This window comes from Musa acuminata, unplaced genomic scaffold (genome assembly GCF_036884655.1).
Source record: "Musa acuminata AAA Group cultivar baxijiao unplaced genomic scaffold, Cavendish_Baxijiao_AAA HiC_scaffold_1136, whole genome shotgun sequence".
NCBI classification, from domain to species: Eukaryota; Viridiplantae; Streptophyta; class Magnoliopsida; order Zingiberales; family Musaceae; genus Musa; species Musa acuminata.
This window is the reverse complement of record NW_027021348.1, coordinates 2,211,439-2,215,000: the sequence shown is the minus strand read 5'-3', so window position 1 is coordinate 2,215,000 and position 3,562 is coordinate 2,211,439.

Below are 3,562 nucleotides of genomic sequence, written 5' to 3'. Positions count from 1 at the left end.
GTAGTCGAACCTTTGATCCGCCATGCTGCTTCAACTCGCCAATGACTCTGACTCTGGTGTGGGGTTGGCTGAGTTGTGTTGATCCTTGTCCATTCTTGCGGATCCACCAAATGAAGGAAAAGACCATCTTTTCTGCGCCAGTCTCTCAAAATTTCCACATGCTGCTTGAACTGGGTGGATGCTTGTTGGAGCTTTAACGAGCATCGCCTCGCAAACTTCAGAAGTTTTGGGTCCTTCCTCCACAAAATCTGCTCATTGACTCTTCTTTCAGTTAGTTGTCACATCCAAGTAGGTTCGCATCACTTCCGCTTTCGATTGGCATTTCGTTGGGAAATGAAGCGGACAATCTACTCTCAGTAGCACTGATCACCGTTGGTGAGGATTTGACAACTATTGTCTTCCATTATCTTCGAAGGGTCTTTAAACTTGTGTAGAGCTCCTCTGCTGGATAGATAAGAGAACTGGGGTACTCGGTTTCGCCCATTCTCTTAAGAGTGAGAAGGCAAAGGTTACTTGACTTCGCCCGCCTCCTCGAGATTGTACTTCATGCATCGAGCTGGTTACTGGCCTTCGCCTGCTCTTTGCTCACACTTCTGAAGTACTTGAAGTGTTTGCACTCCTTGCGTTGAGTTGGCTACTGTGATTCACCTTCTCAATGCCATCGAACTTCTGGAATGCGGGAAGTTTTCACCCCAACTTGGAGTAATTCTCTGATAGATGAGGTCGCCTCTGGGATTGTACCGTCTTCTCCATCAACCCTGCCGCCTACTCCACTGAGTAGCAAAGGTACAGCACCGCGTACTGCTTGCTTCGTTCCTTGGTCGTGCACTCTTGCATGACCCGAAGTCCTTCACTTACGGCTATCTTGATGAGAAACTTGTTGACACCGGTCTTACGAAGTTTCTTGGCCTCTGCCCTTCAGCCTTGTCTCGGTACTTGGAGATTGCCTCTGCATGCTCCACCTCCTCGGCCCCTTTCACGACCAAGCGCTCTCCCTCCGTGAGAGCAAGGGATCAATGACTTGCACGGAAGTCCCGCCTCTGCGGTACCATGGCGCTGGCATGCCCATGGCCCTACTATCCGTCGCCTCGCCTCTGTATCCCTTTTCTGCCTGATCAGTAGAAATGTCTCTGTGGCACTCCTCTGAGTCCACCTCCATTCTGACTGATGCTTGATTTTGGGTAGCTAAGTCCCTCTGGACTCGTCGTCGCTTCCTCGCCCCTTTCGACCCCCTGCTTCAACACCACTGTGTTCTCCAAGCAGTCCGTTTGGTCGATGGAAAGACAGACTGCAACTCCCAAGCATGGCCTCTGCCATCACATTGTAGAGTTAGCACCGATTCTGTTCTCCTTAGCTTCCTTGGTAGCAACGTTCGCTTACTCGACCTTGTCCTCTGACTTGTCGGGCTCCCTTAAGCGAATATGAGCTCTGGAGCAGTCCAACTCTCCAGCTGCTTCGATCATACCTCTGCATGATCAAGTCCCTCTCATGGGACTCACTGGTACTTGCATTCGAACTTTTCCCTTGGTGGAACCCAGCCCCCATATGCTGATGACCAAGGTTTTCATCCGATGCAAAATTCGATGCACGCCCGGAAGACCCGCCTCTGCGGTACCATGGCCTTCACTCCTTGAATCCATAGCCCTTCTTGCCGTCGTGTTGTTCACCAAAGCGGAGCTCCCAGTAGCTCCCGATCATACCTCCATATGATCTCATCCCTCACGGGACTTTGTCGTGTGTGTCGCATTGCCACGAACTGTTCCACCACGATCCGCTGCACCATGTCGCCTCCTGGTGACATCTCCATTGCATTCTGATCCTTGTGGAATAAACTCGAATTGTGAACCCTCCATGTGTGGCCTCTGCCAATACATCGCAGGGTCTCCTCCACCTTCGATTTTATTCGCTCCTTTGGCAATCGACCTTCATCCACCCACTCTTGGGTCACACCTAGATGAAGCACCGCTCTAGGACAGTCCGTCGCCTAGTAGCTCCCGAAGTCCACCGACTTCACTGTAATTTGTGCACCATTGCCTGGATCCTGGGCCTCTGCCCCTACCAGCACAATCTCCGCTGCGCACTGCTTCCTTCATAGCAACTCGAATGGCAACACTGTGGCATATTCTTCAAGAGTACCCGCCTCTGCGTCCTCTTGCCCCGTGCTAAGGCCTTCTGAACTCAACTTCGCCTCCGCAAATTGAGTCGCCTTAGTTCCTCCATCAAATGCTCCTCCGAGATAAGGTGCATGTGCCCCGAAGCTCCCTTCGTCTTTGGCACCATGCAAGATGAGTCCGCTCTGTCAAAATGAAGGACCCATGGAACAGCATGATTCTACTCCTGCCTCTGCAAGAGTTCATGTCCTTGACCTCTGTCTAGGGAAAGCACTGTGCCTCTGCTCCATGTTCCAACTTCTATGCTGGCTCCCTTCATGCGGCTTGGGTACTTCGCCAAGTTATACCCAAGTTGCTCCGTTCCTCGTTTTTGCATTGAGTCGATGGTGGCCCTCGCGCCCACCATTCCACGGGTCAGCCCTCCCTTGAGTCCGATCTCCATATCGACTCCAAGTGTGCCTCCATTTGAGTTGCTTTGGGTCGCTCCCCCACTTGATCTCGCAATGCATCCACCAATGCATTCTCTCAAGCGAGATCATGCGACGACTCCTCGCCGCTTGCTCAGTCCATCGAGCTTCGTGGAGTTGTTGTTTGTGAGGTACTCCTCCTCAACATGTGAAGTCCGTCTCACATGATTCTCCCTCTGGAGAGCTGAGACTTATCCCTCCTGGATAACTGTCCCGTTGGAGCAACATCTCTCTTCGTTTCGGAGACCACCATCCCCTTGGACTACTCCGATCTGCTGAACAAACTGTGCATTGTTCTGCCTCTTGCAAACGCACTTGCTAGATTGCGCCTCCACGTCAATACAGCCACCGCTGCACCCCTCAAGGCCTAGCAACATGCTGAACTCGTTGCACACTTCAGCCTCCTCCGGACGTATCCTTCGCATGTCGAAGAGAAAGTTTCAATGCTCCATGGCGCCGAGTCTCGACCGCCTTGGGATGGCCACGAACAATCCATCGTCCGCATACAAGCCCATGCATGAGTACCGAATTCTTCGAGTTAGCAATTCCCCTCACCTCTGTGAGCTTTGCACAACTCTTTCGGTCGCTGAGCAACTCATTCCACTTTGCATGGTCTCGTCCTTTGCCAAGCGCCTCGCTTGCCTTGAGCACCATCAAGTAAAGTTGTCAACGTTGAGCCGTAGCTCAAACTCAGCCATCCCAACCTTTGTGCGCTCCAAATTCTTCCAAGCTTGTCTGTTCTCGTGGTGCCTCTTGCGCGAAGGGTTGGCCATTCCTCTGAATGCCAATCTCAGATGCCCGCTCCTCTGAGCGACTCTTTTCCCTACATCTCCATGCCCGTTTTCCCTCAAACGGTCGCGCGTGTGCTGACTGCCCTCAACGCAGCCCCGCTAGGTCCCCCACGTTTGCATGTCAAGTGTTTCTATGAGTGCTTGTCCCGCTCTGATACCACACTGTCACGACCTTAGCTGGTTTTGCCTAAGG